The sequence below is a fragment of the Emydura macquarii genome, unplaced genomic scaffold (assembly GCF_026122565.2).
Source record: "Emydura macquarii macquarii isolate MOO-44397 ecotype Brisbane River unplaced genomic scaffold, CSIRO-AGI_Emac_v2 contig_2897, whole genome shotgun sequence".
Taxonomy (NCBI): domain Eukaryota; kingdom Metazoa; phylum Chordata; order Testudines; family Chelidae; genus Emydura; species Emydura macquarii.
In genome coordinates, this window is record NW_027133034.1 from 13,092,345 (window position 1) to 13,113,148 (window position 20,804).

A 20,804-nucleotide genomic window follows, 5' to 3' on the forward strand; every position below is an offset into this window, starting at 1 on the left:
GCTGATTGGCTCAGAGGGAGACCTGTAGCACATATTCACTAGTGAGTTACCTATATACTACTATATACAAAATAAGCTAGTAAACTATATTAAAATGTTATTAAAGTGCAAAATCAAACACTCAAAATTAGAAGATGCTAAATTAAGTTTGTACAGACAACCTTTGTGTGTATACATTATGACACAGTCTTTAATTACATGATTGCACACTGCCTTTGCCAGAAGATCCCTGCATCATTCAGGACATCTGATTCAGAGTCTCCCTGAAAGAGGTAGCTTCTCAATATTTTTTTGATTCTCATTATTCGATGTGTGGACTCATAGTTTGTTTATAACAAATCATCTGAACCTTGCACTAACTTTAGAATTACTAATTTCCTCCTGGGCTTTTCTATGATGCTCATCATAATAGCTGAGTGCTTAATGAACCTTAATGAACTTGTTTTTGCAACTCTCTTTTGAGATAAGAAAGTATTATCTCAATTTTAAGGATGGAGGACTGAAGCACAGGTGGATTAAGGCCAAAATTGCCCACTAATTTTTGGTGCTTTAGTGGGTAGGTGCCCATATTGAGACACCTTGGGCCTGATTTTTCAGGGTTCTTAGCATTTTTCATAGTGCTTTCTGTGCACTAGAGACATTTATTAAGAACCACAATTTAGAATGGGAAGCATTAGCATTATTAATATAGGAGTCACTAGTGTATCCCCTTTAATTAGTATGTATACCTAGTCTAACATTACACCTGTCACTGTATAGTCTCTACTAGAGGATATGTGGCCTAACAAGGTAGAAGAGAAGGAAGATGAAGCAAAGGAAAGAGTATATTTCATTAACTGTGTACTGTCTAGCCTGTGCAAAGAATGATGTAGGGGTTTTACAAAGACATCAGTAGGCAACCATATGATTACATACTCTTTTGCAATGCATACACACAAATAGAATAGAATTGTGTTGCACAGGCAAACTTAACTTTGACATTTCTTCACTTTGATGCAGTGGTGATATACATCACATATAATCAACCTTTCCGCAGAATTATCTTCCTTTATTAACTACTAACTTTCTCTAGTAAAGGGTTGTCCTCTTATTGCAACTTTTTTTCCCTAGCATGTTCTTCTGTGGCTAGCCCTTTAAATTCTGTAAAGCCAGGCAGTTTCAGCCCTAAAGTTGCCATTTTAAAAAAAAGATGGTTGTGACTTGCTTCATCTTTCTCTCTTTGAGCTGGTAAGCATCTGTTATGTTGTCTATTTCTTATTTTTGAGGGGATGGTATGTTTTTACATTGTTTTTTGAGTGCTTCACTTTGGGACTTTAACATTCTTAACACGTAGTGTTTTGTTTGGAATGATAATCATCTTGTTGACAGCAGGAACAGTGTATTTTTTGTTCATTTCTTGTTATATCTTTAAATTATCAACAGGTAGCTCTTTTAGAACACAGTAGCTGTGAATAACGGCTATTTAGCTGACAATTCATGGATGCTTATAAACAGTTATAAGGGTGAAGCTCTGAAGATGGTGGAGCTAAACAAACTGGCAGAATAGTTCAGTGTTATGTCAGATCAGCTGTTCAAATGAAGCTATGTTGCCTCTGCAAACTGCACTGTGTAGATAGCTGAGCCACCCCTTCATTGCATTTTTATGGTTGTAGTTATGCAAGTGTGTTAATTGGTTCAGAGTTGTGGTGGGTAAGTGCTTTGAAGTGTTAGTGAAAATAACTCACAAGAATGAAGCAGTATAAAACAGAAGTTTCCTAACTCTAAAAGCTAGCACATTTGTATAACACCAAAAGAGCTTGAGTACTGCTAACATCTAATTCTTTTTGCCCTGTTTTTGTAACTTTTAATTGATATGTTTATTAACATATGCTAAATCAAGTATTTGTTATATTGCTAGGCATACCAAATAAATTAATCATAATTATTTTTATTAGAGTGAATAATTAATTTATGTGATAAGCCAGTTGTCTTAAAGTAGTTATGCTTCTGCACAGTTTTCTTTAGGCACTGTGCATCTTCTGTTAAGATTTGCTGTTTGTGAATATTTTCACATCCTCTTGCAGAGGCCTGTCCATATACCTTAAATTTCAGTGATAAAAAAATGGCTTTTTTAAATTGTACATGAGGTGGCTAAACAATCCATTTAATTTCAAGGAATGTGCAGTTTAAGTGTTCTACTATAAAAAATACTTTGGTGTTAGTATCTCAATTTTAAAAAAATAGGTGTGTTAACAAATTCAGAGGTAAGTCTAAGGGAATCTGAGTACTTTGGCATAAATCTTTTTTGGGGCAGAGACTTTGTGTTTGTACAGCACCTAACACACTGCAGCCCTGATTATAACTAAGTCTTCTGCATACTAACATAACATAACACCTTTGTCACAAAGGTGGCTGGTTGCTTTAAATGAAGCAGATCTAAGTGCCTGTGCTAGAACACATGCTCCCAGTTTTGTCAGTTAAGAGGTTGAGGTAGCAGCTGGGGCTATGAAGAGCCAGGCTGTCAGCAAGGAAGCAGAAGCAGCAGGGTTTTCCTTTGGAGGAGCTGTTAAAGTTTGCTGGGAGGAGGTGATCCCAGTGGAACCCACTGGAGAAAGGATCTTTAAGTAGAAAGCCTTGGGAGGTGGTGCTCAGTGAAAAGAATATGGAAGACTCCTGCAGCAGTGTCTGAATCAGGAAGAACTAAGAGAGGTAAAAAAGAATCTCCTGGAAGCTGTAGTCCTGGGTGTGCTGTTTTTGTGTTTCTGCTGGTGTTTGGGAAGTAAAACTATGCCTGGAAAGAGACCCTGGGTGTGGAAGGGGATCCTTGGTGGGCTGGGGATAAGTCAATCTCATACAGCCTTCTTTCTTCCAACAGAACATCAGAAACACCAATAGAGATTCCTTTGTACACATAGCCTAATTTGCTCACCATTATTTTGACATTGGAAAATCTTTTTTCAGGAGGTGGAAAGACTCACACTGTCACACAACTTTGGCCTTAAATGTAGTTTGCTAATGCAAGAGGAGACTGTGCCTATTTAGCAGATATGTCCTTTGTGACAAATATGGCAATTTCCTTTAATATACTAGACAAGGCTGAATTAAGTTTAACTATGGGCCAGGGGAAGGAGAGCACAGCTCTTCTGGAATAAAGAACAGTGGGGTGGAGGGTGGTTAGGCAAATTCAGTCAAGTTGTAACTTCTCTAGAGAGCTACAACCATCGGGAGAGGCTAGTGTGTGCTGGGAAGGGTTGGAAGGACTTAGCTTAGAACAAGCATACAAACTGGCCAACAGCTGTTATGAAGTTGTGAGCACAAAAACATCTTCCTTCCCCCACCCTCCCATGTGAGGTTTGAAGGGCTCTTCCGTGGCCAGAGTCCTGGTTGGGGTGATCTCTGCTAAGCTTATTAGCATGCATGTAAGTTCCGTTATTGTTTTTAGTACCTTTAATAATAAATTACTTGCTTAGAAAGAATTGTGTGGTAACTTAAAGCTGGCAATTATGCCGTAGGCTGTATTGGAGGAGAACACCAAAGCAGGCCTACTTAGGCAGTGGGACTTAGCTGGGGAATTCACAGTATAGGCAGGCAGCTGTGCAGCTTGGAAATATCCCAGTGAGGAGAGAGACACGTCTCTTCCCAAGAGAAGTAGCTGCTGGGGACCAAAAGCCTGAGCGTGGGCCCTCTGGATTGTAGAGGGGGAAACAGAGGTGCAGTTGCCCTCAATTGTGATATCCCTAACATTTAACTCCTAATTATTTCTGACTGTCACACCTGTGGTGCTATAGTGCAATTCACTACTGCAAATATTTCCTAATGCTGAAATTTTAAACTCAAGTGAATTCCCAGAATTTTAGAAAATTTTGACATTTGAACAGCAAGAGAAGGTTGGATTTAAAATGGGGCTACAACTAGCTTACAGTGAAAGAACAAAATGATAGATGCTTTCTACAACACTGTGAAATTGGCCTAAATACCAGTGTTCACAGAATTTCAACTCAAACTCTATGGTGAGATCATGGCCCCCCATTGACATCTGTTGTAAAATTCCCAATGATTTCAATGGAGCCAAGGTTTTACCCTAGGGATTGACTTCACTGCTGAGTGTCACAGGTGTAGCTATTGTTACAACAGCTAAATACCTGTGAAAATCAGGGCAGAAGTACTATGGATTTAGTACTTGAGATGTGCAGGGATTTCACAGGCCATTTGTGGGAATGGAAACAATACGAAACTGATAATCAACACACACAAGTCTGATCTCGGGCCTGTATACCGAACTTCTGAAAGTGAGTGGGGAGGATACATGTTAAATTTTCAGGATAAAGCCATCTCTTTTGAACAGTGATATTTCATTTAGAGAACAAATGACCCTTCTTCTGTATATCCATAAACTATAAATTCTTTATAAGGTGATATTCTGATGGTTCTTCACAACTTCTCATCTACAAGTTTTCAAAAATGGTTTGGCTACTTGTGCAGTACGGTGAGGAACAGACATACATTCACCATCTCTTAAAATAAATAATAATAGAGACCTTTTGAGTGGCTGGGAAGAATTTGATTTTAGAAATACAATGGTACAGCTCTTTTATATAAGAGCTTCTGGAGTGTGTGTTTGTGCTGAGTTTTTTTTGTTTTGTTTTGTTTTCCTGAGCAGACACAAACATGCCCTTATTAAATGTCAAAAGCAAAGCCCATGCATACTATTATACCAGTCTTGTCAGGATAGTGGTGCAGAAATTTGAAAACAAACTAATTTTTAAATCAGAGATACTTTATGTAGCAGAAGAGGTGCTTATGTTTCTGTTTCATCAGTCCTAGCAGGCAAGTCTCTAATTCCACTTTTCTGAATGTGTTGATGGTCTCCAGTTGATTCTGAAAACGAGTGTAAGAGAGGAGTGACTGCAGTGTGTAAAATAGGCACCCCTGTGTGTGTTAAACAGGAAATGTGATTCTGTAGTAATGCAGGGCTAACTGTTCCTGGTGAAAAGATGAGCACTACTGGTGAAGATGATGAAGGGCTGTCAAAAGGTGTCATTCAACTCTGTGCAGAGGACCAACACAAGCCCTCTGCAGAGTTTAAGCTTTCAAGATAAGGGTTAAGTGTGGTATAAGCCTTGTGCTGGGCCTCTGCACAGAGATAAATTCCATTCATCATCTGCTGCTATAGGACACTATTATGCACAGCTAAATAACAATCCTTGGCTATTACATTGTGGCTCTTGAATGGAACTGATTGATGTGTGGTACTTTTTGCCACTTTCTTTCAAAGGCTACAGGTTCAGTTTCCCAGGGCTCCTTTTGGAGAGGAAAATATAAAAATGGTTGACTTCCCTCAGACTTGGGAGCATGAGATTTGCCACATTTCAGATGCACAGTGGGAAACACACGTTTGTTTATGTCTAGGGGATCTAGTAGATCATTGTCATGGGGCCAATGGTTCAAGAGAATGAGGGTCTAACTGGCCTGTAAGGACACTGAGGGCTATCTGTGGGAGCAATCAGGTGCTACTTTACCTAATTAGTAATGGAGCAGCTGAGCTAGAAAGGTTGCTAAAATGGTATGAAAGAAAAGTTACTTAGCAGAAAGGAAGAAAGGGTTCTCTAGCGAAGAGTTCTCTGCTGCAGGCTAGAAGTCACTCAAAGGAGATGGAGTAGGCCGGTGCTTAACGTATAAAGAAAGAGGTGCTGGACTCAAGTAATTCTTTTACATTTATAAGTGATGTGGTATGCTCAGAGGTGCTGGGGCTATGAACTGCTAAGTCTAGAGGCTGAGCCCTGGCACAAAATAAGCACTGGGTAGGCCTCTGTGGGGGCAAGTCATGAATGAGGGCTCAGAGCTGACAGAGAGAGCCCCAAAAATGTCAAGGTCCCTGGGGAAGGGCAGCAGTTGGGTAGCTTCTCTCATGAGGTAATACAGAAACTATGTAGCCAGGGACATACAAGATAAAAGTAAGTAAAGCTGGTTCAAAAATGCCACAAGTACAAAGGTTAGAAACACATTTTTTATCCTCATCACATAATTATGATCTCAAGTGAAAATTACCAATAAGTTTCCTAAGTCTGTCTGTCTGTTTGTATTTTTCCCCAGTGGTTTTAGCAGTATGTAACGAATAGACCTAAAAATTAAAGTGCATTTTTCTTTGCAATGTTGTCTTTTTACTACAGCGCTTCCATTTTCTTCTCTGTATGTGATTGTGCAGCTTAAGGAACATCTAGTTGCAAATAACAGACTACTTGTAAAGTTAATGATAGAGCAATTAAGTACTTCTATCTGGACTAGAACATGGTAAAAATCATTAGACAAATTTGCTATGCATGAACACACAAACTGTGTGTAATTCCAGGAGTGCAAACATTAATTGGAAACAAAATATAGCCTTCCGGTATTATAACAGGGCTCTGATTTCATCAGAAACTACTAAAGCAGATATTATATTTTCTTTTCTTTTTTATTGCTGCCTTTTCTTTTTATATGTATATAAAATTTATATGCTGAAGTTTTAGATCAGAAATGTTGTTTTCAGTAAGAAAATATTTTGGAGGCAGCAGTGATGCTGTTGCATTTTGAAAGCAAGGTCTTCTATATCTGAGGCGGGCTACTGATTTCCTCTGGGTTGGTTTATTATTCTTCGCCTAAAATATACGCTGTTCTTTACAAGGCTAGTCACTAGCATGAGGAGTTGGCAGTATAAACAGATTTAATTTTGAGAGTTGAGAGTGTAGTAAACGAATTGCCATTCCAGAGAGCCCTCACCTCCACGTAGAAGTGAGATGGCCTTTAAGTGTGATTGAAGGAGACAGTGGATGTGATTTTTAATTAGGCTGCAACTTTGTTCTTAATTGTCTGGGAGTAACCAGCAGATAAAAGTGCACAGAGAAGGTAATTCCATAATCATTTCAATATATATACCGTAGGGGCTTCGATCAGCTCCCCCACCTTCCATCCTGGTCCCAGCCAACGTGCCGCTGGGACTACACCATCCCTAACCCTCTTGATTGAAGATTGAGGGAGATTGAGATTTAAGTCCTGCTCTGTCTGACTCAGAACAAGGGCTTGAACATGGGCCTCCTACATCCCATTTGAATGCCCTGACCACCAAACCATTGGCTACTCTGGGTGTGTGTGTAGTCTCTCCCTTATTTTTCATTTTGGGGGAGGGAGGGAACCCCAAACTTGTCTTGGTTTTGACCTAGTGTGGGAAAAGGAAAAACTTTGAAGGATGGGGAAACTGTTTCCACACATCTCTAATTTATTATAAAATCAGCCTTACCTATTACTAAGGTTGGCTCTAGTAGCTCTGCAACTCCAAAGTCTTTCTCTACCAATTTCTAGATTTGGTTCTGAATGTTTTGCTGGCCTGAATATTTTGTTGCCCTAGGCAACCACCTGTTCTTCTTGGAGAGTAGAAGCAGCCCTGCCTTTTACACAGTTGAAGAATTACTGGTGGGATGCCTTAGCTTTATGCTATTGTTATTTGAAACGATTTGGTTCTGAATGTTTTGCTGGCCTGAATATTTTGTTGCCCTAGGCAACCACCTGTTCTTCTTGGAAGTAGAAGCAGCCCTGCCTTTTACACAGTTGAAGAATTACTGGGCCTTAGCTTTATGCTATTGTTATTTGAAACGAGGATTAGCTAGAAAACATCTCTGCAAAAAGATCTGTTTAGGAATTGTTAGCTTCTATTCATTTGGGAAACACTAGGAATCTAATTCACTTAGTACAATGGCTATGTAGATTACGAATGAGAGTTAAACCATGTAATTTAGTGCAGACAAAAATAACTTTTGGCTTCTGCATAGAACAAAGTGTGATTATTGTGAATTGACACAGCAGTCGGCCTAGTGTCATCTTCCTCTTCCTGACTTAAATACAGGTTACTGGTACCCAGTCACTGCAATGATGGGTGTCTTAGAAATAATACATATAAGAATAAATGATTATTGTATTATGTTTTGGTCCGATTTGAATGTGATATGCCAAATCATGTAGATGCTGAAAAATACAGTTTTGACTGACCCAAAACTAGTCATGAATTTGACACACAATAGTTTCAGTACAATTAAAACAAAGTAGTTTTGGGCTAAATTCACCAGGGCACATGGGTGCCATTTGCAAAGGAGACTGTGATTGCCTGACTTATAACCTTAGCCCAATGGATAAGCACTCATCTGGGATATGAGAGATCCATGAATTCTTGTTTTGGAGTTGGGACTTGAACTTGGGGCTAGCCCTTTCCTAAGGGCGAGCCCTAACCACTGGGCTAATGGTTATTCGGGGCTGGGACTTTCTCAGTCTCTCCTGTTGAAGCTGTTCTATGGTGTATAAAATACTTGAATAGTCATGGGGTCAGAGAGACAGCATGAGACTGCCTGACTCTGTAGCCTGATGGCGATGACCTAGCAGAGGAGAGACCAAGGCTTAAACCTTGCCTCAAAGTAGAAATTTAAACCCGAGTGTCTCACAACCTGGGTGAGTACCCTCGTCACTGGCTAAAAGTTATAAGAAGGGGCACCTTCTCCCTCCATTTTGTGAATCTAACCCTTCAATAATACTCAGGAACAAAACCTTTCAGGCTGAATGAAATTTTTGATTTACCAAAAATTCAGGAAATATTTGGATGTTTTTTGTTTAAGTTTCAGAACTGCCAGTGAGATGAAAAATGAGTTACTCACTTAAGTGGCTGATGCTAGAGTGGCTAAACTCATGTCACAGATGTGAATGATCAGTGGGTAACTAAGTGTATTGGTCATCAAAGGGAGATGAAATTCTGGCTTTCTACAGGCAGGAATCTAGTGTCACCAAATGCAGAATGTTATTGGGAGAGCTAGTTAGATTTATTTCTTCTTCTTCTTCAAAAAGCTGAAAACCCAAAAACGGTCATCCCAAATCTGTTGAGAACTGAAAACTTTTGGTTTCTCAAATCTTTTAGGAAAACAGACCCTCCGCATTAAAAATGTCATTTAGTTGAAACCCCAATTTTTTGTTTAAAATATGTATGTATATTTGACCAAAAATGTTCATCCAGCCCTATGAGTAGCCCATTCATATGTAAAATAATTAAATAAAAAGGAATCCTGAGCACCACGATTCTGTGCTCACACTGAATTTAAGATAAACCATGTCATTTTATTATTGTAGCCCTTGTTCTAGCTTTCCTCTTTTCTACCCTTGTGGATTGTTGCTCTTGTTGGGCAATGTCTAAAATTAGATTGTAAACTCCTCCAGTCAGGTACTCTGTGTTTTTTATTTGTATGTGAAATGCATACCACAATTTAGGTCCTGTATCTAGAGTAATTGCAGTAAAATGCAGCCTTGGTATATAAAGGTGCATTTTTCTTTGATATGATGTGAGCTGTTACAGGGTTAAATTTGATTTGATGTCGCTAGCAAAAGCTTACGATCAACCTTTCCCATGTTCAAGATGATTGTATATTTCATTTTGGCATCTGACAAAGGCAAACAGCAGAGCATTATAAGTAGCACCCTGAAACAGCTTTGATTTCCTTTGACACTCAGGTAGCTGAATGAAATATACAATCATCTTGAACTGCTTTCTCCATGTTTAAAATTGGAATACAATAAGTATGCAACTTGATTTTGTATAGGTCAGGGAATGCAACTGTAATATAATCCATAAATGCATTCACATGCTTTCTCTCAGACAATACCAATATATTAACAGAAAACCGCCTCACATAGTGTAAAATCAACCAGAATAGTTAGTACCAATCTTGTAACTGAAAAAAGAACTACATTAGTCAAGAAATAGAGTTGTATGGTATGGTAAAATGTGTGAAATATCCCTCATGCTAAAAGAATCCCCCAAATTTAGTTTTTGTTGTTGCTGTTTTTTTAAAAGGGTAAAGCCTATTTTTCCCTTCTCCACCTCCCAAAGTCAAAGAACATTTTATGGTACAGCTTTCAAGGTTTTTGTTTTGTTGCGTATAAACTAACAAAGTGCAACAAAGCAGGGCAGGAAGCTCAGTTATACTCAGCAAGTTCAGAAGAGACAGCTTGGAGATGGTGTGAGGTCACATAGATCCTGAGAGAAAATACTAATGCTGATATTAATGCTATCTCAATAAGGCTCACATAATCATTCAGTGAAATATAGCCACCACTTGTGGGAAACCCAGCAGTTATTTAGCAGTGCATTGATCAAAACTCAATGATTCAGGACAGACAGTTGAACTGCTTATGGAATATGGATGCAACAAAATTGTTCTACTCCAGTTTACTGTAAAATAACTACTTGTGGAAGCAGTTAAACAAAGCTGAAGGTGGAAAATTGGTCAAAGAGTACACACGTGCTGCTTGTGTGATAGTATGACAAATGAAAAGCAGCAGCTAACTGGATAAGATGTGAAATGTGAAGCATTCTATGCCATTTCCATTCCAAATATTCAACTTATATGTGCTTTTTAATGGTCTCCAACGTAATATCTGACATGCGTGATTAAAAAGGAAATCTTCATTAAAAATGAAGCTGGTCATATTTAGGGTTAGAGGCACTGTCTAAAAATACTATAATGGCTATGAATCTTTCAAATGTCAAACTAAAATGACTTCCAGTAAACTTTGTCTTCTGTCTACAACCAGCTAATGATGATCAAAACATTAAAGATCTTCTACCATAAGTAGATATCTGATGACCAAAATGGACACAACTGAAAAGACAATGGACTCCTTCTGCAGAAGAAATACTAGCAGTAGAAGCAGTGATTGCAGCAGCTGTAGTAATGGAGAGCTTGCAGCAACCTTACTTTGTACAGAAACTGACAAAAAAATTGATCCATGTTATCTTTTCTCTTGCACTTTTATTTACCCCCCTCCCCCCCCCCATTATGTCTTCCTGATAATTGGAGAGTTACTGCACATACTGTTAGTGAGCAAGAGAGATGAGACTGTCAGGTATGCAGATATTCACAGCAATATATGTTGTTTATGCTGGTGAACTTGCCTCTGCGATGTTCAATTTATGCTTGGATACAGAGCTTAAGGCATTTTGGAGAGACCATACAATGAACTCTCAACAAGTTCCACACTTATTCATTGTCATACAAAGGTTGTTCATGTAGATCTCACCTTAATCATAAATATAATTAAAATAAAATATATTGTTTTTGAGGCTAGCTTGGTTTTGCTTATTAGAAGATTGAATTCTGAATGGATAAAGCATAACCCTTTACTAACTTTAACTATATTTGATAGTTTTCTTTATTTCAAATCTCACAAATCTTTCCTTTTTCTGTTTTCTTGAGCCTTTCCACTGTTTACTGACTGCATTGGTAGCCATAAGAACTATTTTTGCTGTCTGGTTCATAACTGAATATCCAAAAGACTGTCCAAATGCCTTATTCAGATAAGGGGGTTGGAGAAGGCAATGGACAATCGTCTAAAAGAGACCAACTAGAAAAATACCCCACCAACACACACACAACTTCAACTCAATTTCCCTCAACAATTTGTCATTATATTCTTCAGGACAATACAAGTAGAGATGCACCTACCACAGTGACAAAAGGAAGATCCAGGCTAGCAATTAAGTTATACAGTACTCTTGGAAAACTCAATGTCAACATGTGATGCCTCAGTTATATTTTTTTCATGAATCCCTCTGGCAATTGTTTTTCTGCCCTCCCTTTTCCATCCCCACTGATCTCTGACTTGCATCACTGATTTTGTCCACTTCCATTCACTCCTAAATGCTTCATTGTGCTTTAAGGATGCCTTGATGTATCCTGATTCCAGGTTACATGAAGGCTTTTCAATAGGATCTGGAATCTTTTCATAGCATCATCATCATAAAACAGAATGGAAGTGGCCAAAGGTCCCTGAATATAACAAATATTGGAATTAAAAACACATTTCACACACACATTTCACCACAACCATTGTGGTACCACTACTTAAGAACTTTAATGTATTTGTAATGGTACTTTCATTATATATTCATATGGACAGCAAAGTTCAAAGTATAGATGTAGTTGAGTACAGTGTATAAAATAGGCAGTGGTTGTGGCTAAATTTTGACCTTTGCATCTGTCCAGTTATGATATTTTAAAATCTCGGTAAAGGGACAGCAGGAATAGAGCTGGTCCAAAGACCATTCACTAAAACAATTAAAGGCTGAGAGTTTGAAAAGATTAGTTTAGGAAAGAGATGAAGGGGAAGCTAAGCAGAGTTCTCATTTATATTTTCTCATAACAAGTAAAAGGGTCAATAGGTTTAAAACTCATAAAAGGAAATGCATTTTTACAGGACTAATTGTTATGCCAGGCACCGCTGCTCACAGCTGCCTGCAGGTTCTGGATACCAGGTGAGGAATAAAAACACGCCCACACCAGTTAGGTATACTTACCTTTAATCACGGCTTATGCTCCAAACAGCAGAGGGAGACTCTAACGCACTCTGCGAAGCGGGCTGCAGGGGATCGGTGCCACGCAATCCAAGTGGATTCATGGCCAAGTCTCGTTGCGCAGTTTGCATTTCAAGCTTTCATACAGCATTCTCTAGAGAACAGCAAGCATTGGCTAACTTACAGCACATGACCTTCTTTCATCACTTTCTCTTCCTTTTGGCACGCAAACAAGCTACACAGCAGGTTGCAAAATTGGCTCTGCACTTTGTTTACCGTGCTGTGCCAGCAATTCTAATCAAACTGGCTCAGACTAGCCCCGCTGCATCACTATCTCCAGCGTGTTACAAAATCTTCAGGGCCCTGCAACCACACTAATTAACTTGTGGAACTCACTGCCACTACATTTCTGCAGTGAAGATCTTGGCAGGGATTTTAAAAAGAATTATGGAGTGAAATCCTGGCTGCATTGAAGGCCATGGGAGTTTTAATATTAACTTCAAGAGGACCAACATTTCACCTAGATGTTTATATGGGTAAAAAAAAATATCTGGAGTTACATTAGAGAAGGTTAAATAACCTGGAAGGAATATGGAATGCTCATGTTTCAGGATATAAACCAATCACTAACTGCCTGCAGGTAAGAGGAAACTTGCCCTATTGTCTCTTCCAGGATTTGTTGCAACTTCCTTAGCTCTCTGGTATTCATGAATATTGGACTAGAATGGACCACTGGCCTCACCCAGTATGGCATTGCCTATGCCCTATACTGTTAATCCTAAACATGACTAGTGGTCGGACTTCCTACCCTCATTATCCCATTTTTTGAAAGAGGCTCCAAAAACTTGAAATGCACCAGCAGAACATCTACGATTTGAAAGAGAAGCTACTTTAATTTTTTTTTTCTATTGTGGATTTCATTTTCCCCAATGTTACATTTTGTGGTAGCAATAAAAGCTTTCACAGCTGTCCTTAAAAAATCAGATGATAAACTGCAGCATAAATTCTTGCTTTGAAACCTTAACTACCTGAGCTGATAGTCACTTGTCACATAAAGGATCACTGAATTGCTTTGTAATTCTTAACTTTAAACTCTGGGAAGAGAAGATGAGGAAGGGATGCTAGATTCCACCAAAGAAAAGTTCAAGACAAAGTGAAATCTGTTTTAAAACAGCTGTCAGTAGAGGTCTATTTTATTTGGGAGTTGTCTAGATAATAAATAACTATTTCAACACAAGTCCATTGATCATTAACATTTATTTATGTAAACATATCCTCTACATTACTGTTAATTTGGGTGTGTGAGAGATCCAGCCCATTGCAAGAGGTCGCCGTGCCAGGGATGAATTTGGCCCATGAGGTTCCGAAATGTAATTTTCATACAGTAACACAACTATGTGAAATTGTGCTTTTCCAGTCACTGACTGTGTGGTTAATTCATACAAAGATGTTTATGTGACTCTTATGAATTGCAAAAAATCTTCAAAACAAACCTTTTTTTCTGTTCTACATTTACCAATCAAAACTAATCTAATAGATTGTTTTGTTTGAAAAGAATCTTTACTTGAAATGTTTCCAGGTTGTAATTTGTTATTCAAGTTTCAGTCCAGTGTGAATGTTTAGAGCAGAGTTATAAAACACTGAAAATAGGATATTTTAAATGAAGTCTCACAACACCTTAACTGCAGTAATGTGAATGGCAGTGCTATAATTTAGTGCATATAAGACTTCCATGAATTTCACAATAGCTTGTTTAAGTGTTCTAATGTGTTTAAAACTCTCATCCTATCAAACTGGATTTAAACAGTGCAGTATCAGGTTTTTACCAAGTGAATGCACAATAATATCTATTTTATATATTTCTTCTGCTGGTAGCCATAAATCAGATAAGTCCCATGCAAATGCACTGTTAGAGTCAATTTGTATTCCACCTTTGAAGATCCGATTCACTCCAGACTAATGACAAATCATGATTTCAGGAGTTAGTCATGAAGAAAATAGAGAGAGAGGGAAAGTCATCCAACAAAAAATCATCCTGGCATCAGAATCAAAGAGTAACATTATATAATATGTGAAAGTAACAAACTATTGATGGGGAAAGAGAGGGAAGAGAATGGTAACAGTAATAGGAAAATAGAGCTACTGAGGACAGTTACATGCTTCATTTTCCTATTGCTGTTACCATCCTCCTCCCTCTCTTTCCCCATCAGTAGTTTGTCTTAAAAGAGACTAAAATCTTTGGATTAGGGATTGAATCTTAGTATGTTTGAGTAAACTGTTTAGGACAAAAGGTCATTGAACAGGTTTAAGGACTTTGAGCTCTGCTACAAATTAATAATACTGTTCCCAGGTGCTTAATACTGTACATAATGCTGTAAATATCATTTAGTGTACGGACAAGCAACAAGAGTATAAAATATTTGCATGACAACTCTGATAACAGTAGCTTGGTCCTGATCCAGGAAAGTTTATAAACACATGCTTATTGCCATCACTATTCAGGAAAGGACCTAAAAACATGTGCTTTTCCCTGGATAGGGATGCTCTTTTGTATTGCAGCCAATCATTGCGACCACATCCATGGGTCACTCATTTTCATATTGTGAATGTCTGTACTCTGTGTGTTAGTGGTTATTAAAGACAAAAAGGACTTGAATCCTTTTATACGGTGCAGTTGTACACGTCTTTGCCATCGAGAAAACAGGAGATTCTTCACCAGCAAAATTATATGTTTGATGAGGAACAAAAACTCATGGAAAAGGTGGAGAAGGAGAACAAAAATTCAGAAAGCACATGAACTTGTTCATCTTTGGATATGAGAATACTGCAGACCTGGTACTGATTCATGATACTGTAATGCAAGCTACAGAGCAATGGATGACGCAAATTAAGGGGGCTTAAAAAGAGGGGGAGAGAGAGAAGAAAGATACCAGTGTTTTGTGTAGCAATGGAAAGAGCACTCATTCTAAATGTCACTGGATTTAAATGATAATTTCTGTTGCAGTCATTTGAATTTGTGGCAAAAACCCTAAGCACCGTCTGGAAAAATATAGTAGATAAAGTACTGAATGGTAAGTGACTTTACTTTTGTTATATAAATTAGTCATGCCCAGTTCAATGTCCTATTACATTAGGCATTGTGCAAACAATCTCATAAATAGAAACTGTTTCTGTCTGAAGAGTTTACAATCTACTTAGAAAATACAGAAAAAACAATAGTATAATGGGCACATGCACAACATCAGAGGGACATGTCTTACTAACTACATTCTTAAAAAATAAATTGCCCTGTGCTTCCTTCCTATTGTCCAGGTATCCCAGCCAGCCTGATCCACCATTGCTGACCAAATACGCCCTCCTTGTTCCATCCTACTCACCACCCAAGGATGAAACCTAAATACCACAATAATAATAATGGCTCTGCTTCTTGCACGAAACAGGGCAGAGATTCTGTGCCTAGGGTAGTCCACCTGGAAAAGCCACGGTCAGGGCAGGCTGCAAAAGGAGAGCAGATTCTCTCAGACTGGTGGCTAACACTGCAATTAGATTCCCCAGCCAGTTACAAACAGTGCTTCTGATTTCCCACACTGGTTATCATCAAGAAGCTAAAACAAAAAATCACACAGCCAGAGACTGAAATGCAGTAAAGGGGGCTCCCAGTCAGCAATTAGAACCAGTAAAGCGATAAGTTATTTAAAACTCTATTCCATCTACCAAAATGTTCTCCTGACTTCAAAGGGTCAGCCACATTGCCAGATCAATATAAGTTTGGAACTTACCCAAAATATTATGCTGCCAGCCAATCCTTTAGTAACTAAAACTAAAGATTTATTATAAAAGGAAAGAAACAAGTGAGAAGAAAGCTATTAAATGGCCAAAGCAATCAGTTACATACAAATGACTTTAAAATCCATATATATCAGATTCTCAGCAGAATTGTGGAGTTTTCAGGCTTGTACAGTTGTTCTGGTGTACATCCAATACCTGGATGGATCTTAATCCTTTGTGTTATTGCTTCAGTTGTAGATGAGTTGATTCAGAGGTAGGAAGCAGGAATGAAGATGAAGGGAATGATGCAGCTGCTTTTTATGTCCCTTCGCCATCTGGCGTGCTCCAAACACAGCCACACAGTACATGGCATGGAAAAGCCTCAGAGTCCCCTGTCCTTGGGGATGTTCTTACATGTCTTGGTGACTCATATGGTGTAGCCCCTGGGTTCTCTCACTGGATTCATAATATCTTTGAGTTCCCTGGACGGGCCATTAAGCAGGTTTAGTGCTGCTGCCATCCTGTCTGGGGTGTCTCCCAGAAACACAGCACAAGTTGACATACAAATATGCCATTCATATTTAGCATTTATAATACAAAATTAACACATACATATAAATTTGCTTATCAATCTTAGCAAATTATGGCCTTTTCAGTGGTATCTGACATGGCATATCTCATATAAATTATTATTGATATCAATATTGCAAAATTACAATATTATAAATGGTCCCCTAATCCAGGCAGCATCACACACACAATGCACTCTTAGGAAACAAAGTTTAAAGATGTAGGGTTTTTAAGTAAGAATTCAGGAACCACCTGTGGTTATTAGGGACCACAATTCCATTGTGGGCAGACAACTCCAGGATGAAAGAATGCTGCACATTTCCAAGGAGATTTTGCAGGGAAAGACAACAAATGGGCAAGGTGGGAAAGAAGGACAAGGGCAAGCATGAATTAACAAGCTGTGTATGTTCCAGGACTTGATGGGTGAAAAGGAAAGGTCCCTGCCTGCTTGAAGATGTTAATCAATTAATGAAAGAGAAATGGGGTATTAGTGAGCCAAACATCCAGTAAAATCAATGGGCCAGATTCTCATCTGGTGTAAACTGGTATGGCTCCATTGAGATGCCAGTTTATACCAGTTGAAAATTTGGCCCAGTGTAAGGCACTTTAATAATACAGTAGTAGTGGGAGAGAAGAAATAGATTTATTGACTTTAAGGAAAGCTTTTGGCATGTACAGAAGCTCCACACACAAGCCCATCTTCAAAATCTCATGGACAGTTTTTCCAAAGCCTGCCAAAACTTCAGACTTATTATAAGCTTAAAAAAGATGAACATAATGCACCAAGGAGATGAAGAAGCACACTCCATCAACATCAGTAAGTATGAACTTGAAGTGGTGAACGAGTTCACATCTTGGGGTCCACTATCACAGGCAACCTATTACTGAAAACGGAACTCAACTTCCACATTGGAAAAGCTGCTACAACCATATCTAGACTGAGCAAGAGGGTATGGCAAAATGATACTGACAGAACACACAAAGATCTGTGTGTATCGTGCATGTGTTATCAGTACACTTTTGTACAGGAGCGAGACATGGACCGTATACACTCATCCAGGAAAAAAGCCTCAACAGCTTTCATATGCATTGTCTTCATTGAATTTTTGGAATCTCCTGGAGTGGCTGAGCCAGCAACCCTGAGGTGCTCAAATGGGGCAGCATACCCAGCATGCAAACACTCCTTAAACCGAAACGCTTCTGCTGGCTTGGGCATGTGTGCCGAATGAATGATGGGTGCATCCCAAAGGACATCCTTTATGGTGAATTGGAATGTGGGAAAAGACTTAAAGGATGCCCAAAATTGTGTTTCAAGGATGAGTGCAAGCAAGACCTCAAAGAAATGGAGATGGATATGGATAACTGGGAAGATCACACTCAGGACCGCAGCATTTGGAAACAAGCTCAATAAAGATCTCCAAAGCTACGAGAGGAAGCAGTCCATCTTAGAAGAGGAGAAAAGAGTTTACAGAAGGCAGAGCCCAAAGGGTCGAAACACCACCTTTACATTTGACACATGTGGCAGTGATTTGTCTTTCTCGAATGGGTCTCTTCAGCCACAGCTATAGTTGCCATAAAACCAATTGAACAATTTTTTTTTTTTTAAACTTCTCAGGGGGTGCATATCCATGGTATCTTGAGACCAAAGGATGCCCACTACTTGGCATGTAGGATTTTCAGTATAAGCGTCCACATATAACCATCTTGTTTGCAGGTAAGGATGCTGCCTATTGAACTACCAAGAACTTTTATTCTACATAGAGCATTTAATTGGACTTTTCGCTAAAGATAAGCAATATAGTAGATCAGTCAGATATCCACTTTACACTATCAGAGATAAGGAAAGTAATTAGAGTTAAAACCCTGTGAGTTCTCTGATTAATAAGGAGTCTTAATGATAATGAAGACAATCTGATTGTACCATACTGTTTTGCCTCATTCTCTAATTCATTATCAGCAAGGAGTGGCTGCAGTGGAGTTTGCTAGAGTTCATCAGTAATTAATTCAACACATTTATATTAAACCAGGCCTGTCTTTAATCTTGACTGCCCTTTGCTGGAAATGTGTTTACTCTTTCTTAACTAAAACAACTTGCACAGTTTGTAATATATGCCACTTGAGTTGAGAGTGAAGCATCAATAGTACTGATTGTAAACTGAAGAATATGCAAGACCTTGACACTAAAATATTCATAAAGCTTCCTGAGAGGCTCTGATAAACTCCCATGAAGTGTGATGGGGTCTTCAAAAGAATTCAAGCCTTTTTTACATTAAAAAATTGTGATTTATTAAACGTGGATTAGCAGTCCACTAATTATTGTTTTGAAGATTATTCTATATTTGTTCATTGAGAAATAATGACAGATGGAGCTTTTGTCCACAGAAATATTCCTGTCTGATTTTTTCAAACAAAATTAAAATTGATAATGTAGTAGTGTCCAATGCAAATACTTCACTTGCAGTTAAATTATAAGAAACTTAACTGCTGGGCATTCCAGTTGAGGAGATGCTATTACTAGCATTACAGAGAGAAGTGTGGTGCAGTAATGAAGCCTGTTGGGTGCCCAAAGTTCTGTTGAAAGTAGTATTTTAGAAGATAGAGAAACCAACTCCAGTAGATTTTCTCTTCTCCCCCCGCCCTCCCTCCACAGGTCCCCATTGTCCAACCTACTGGCAACTAGTGCTTGGCCTACTACTGTGCCTGAGGACTGGGAACAGGATTTGCCACTAAGAAAAAGGACAATTTCTCCCCTAGTATACTCCAGGTCACTCCACTGACATATGGACTTCATTATACAATTAATGTTGAAACAGCCATACTATATCCTGTGAAACTAAGAGCTATTTACCAAGACATTAAACATTTATGAGAAATGAAACCCTCTCTTATGGAGAGAACCAACATAAAGTCTATGCACCACTTATGCTACTTTTCTTCTGCCAGGGGAGAATTTCACCATTCATGACTAAGATGATGGAAGAATAGAGTTTGAAGAGGGTATGTGCGTGTCTGGGGAATAGGTTTATTTTTCTTCATATTAACCTAAACTTTCATTTTAGACACACCTACTTGGTAAAGTATCAGACTTTTTTTTTTTTAACCAATCCTATAATTTAGACAAGAAATGAAATAATCATAGATAATATTATATAGTTCCCTTTTCTAGATCTCATTTTTATATTTTCTTTCCTCTTCCTTTTTTTTTTATAATGCATTTTTACAACTGACTTAATAGTAGAGAGTATCTGGTTATTTTTGTCTTCTTAGAGATTTAAATACTGAGTGAAATCCTGGCTTCACCAAAGTCCATAGGAGTTTTGCCACTTACTTCGACAGGGCTGTATTTCTTTCATCCCTGGAGTGTGATTAAATTAATGTAGTGGATACTTTGGCTGGTTTTGTAGGGGTTGGCTTTATCATCAATAAAATTGCTACTTTTGCCACAGTTAATGAGGGATATTAGCTAAAATATGCTTTTGTTGAATCTTAGTTACCCTTTTTGAATGTCTGTCAGTGATAAATTTCATAATATATAACCCATCCATTAACTACAATAATTTTGCTTCTATTCACAAAGTCTAGGACATCGATGGGTGAATTTGAAGCTAATCTTTTTGAGATTTACTAAGGAATTCTGTCTTGAGGTTACATTGGCAACAAATACTTTCTCTTAAATATTTACAAATGACCTTACTTATCAAAGTCTTCAAAGTTGCTGTTTGCAACAGAAGGGAATGGGCGATGATAAACATTATGTAACATGCTGATGAGCAGAAGAGGCCCAAGCCCTATGTTAAAGAGCCAGCCTCTGGGGCTCAGAGTTTTCATTATACAGATACCTAAATTATTTTCCAGGTAATCTTGAAAAGATAATCAGATTGCTACAGTAGGAAGGGCTCCACTTCTGCAATAGGAGGCTTGTGGACCCAAAAAGCCTCACACTCATTAACTTTAACTGACTCATTTTACACTCTAGTATGCAGTGTAGTTGTAGCTGTATCGGTCCCAGGGTATTAGAGAGACAAGGTGAGTGAGGTAATATCTTTTATTCGACCAACTTCTGTTGGTGAGAGAGAGAGAGACGTGTTCGAACTACAGAGAGCTGTTCAGGTCTTGGTAAAGA

The 20,804-nt window shown here is 38.4% G+C and overlaps 1 long non-coding RNA gene across 1 annotated transcript in view; it reads left to right on the forward strand.

Annotated features, from left to right (window-relative positions):
• The first annotated feature begins 2,505 nt into the window (after nucleotides 1-2,505).
• The window catches only part of LOC137166746 (uncharacterized), a 203,447-nt gene continuing 185,148 nt past the window's right edge, over nucleotides 2,506-20,804 (forward strand). Inside the window, exon 1 of the long non-coding RNA XR_010923788.1 lies at nucleotides 2,506-2,688. This is a non-coding gene — a long non-coding RNA (uncharacterized lncRNA). The remainder of the gene's footprint in view (nucleotides 2,689-20,804) is intronic.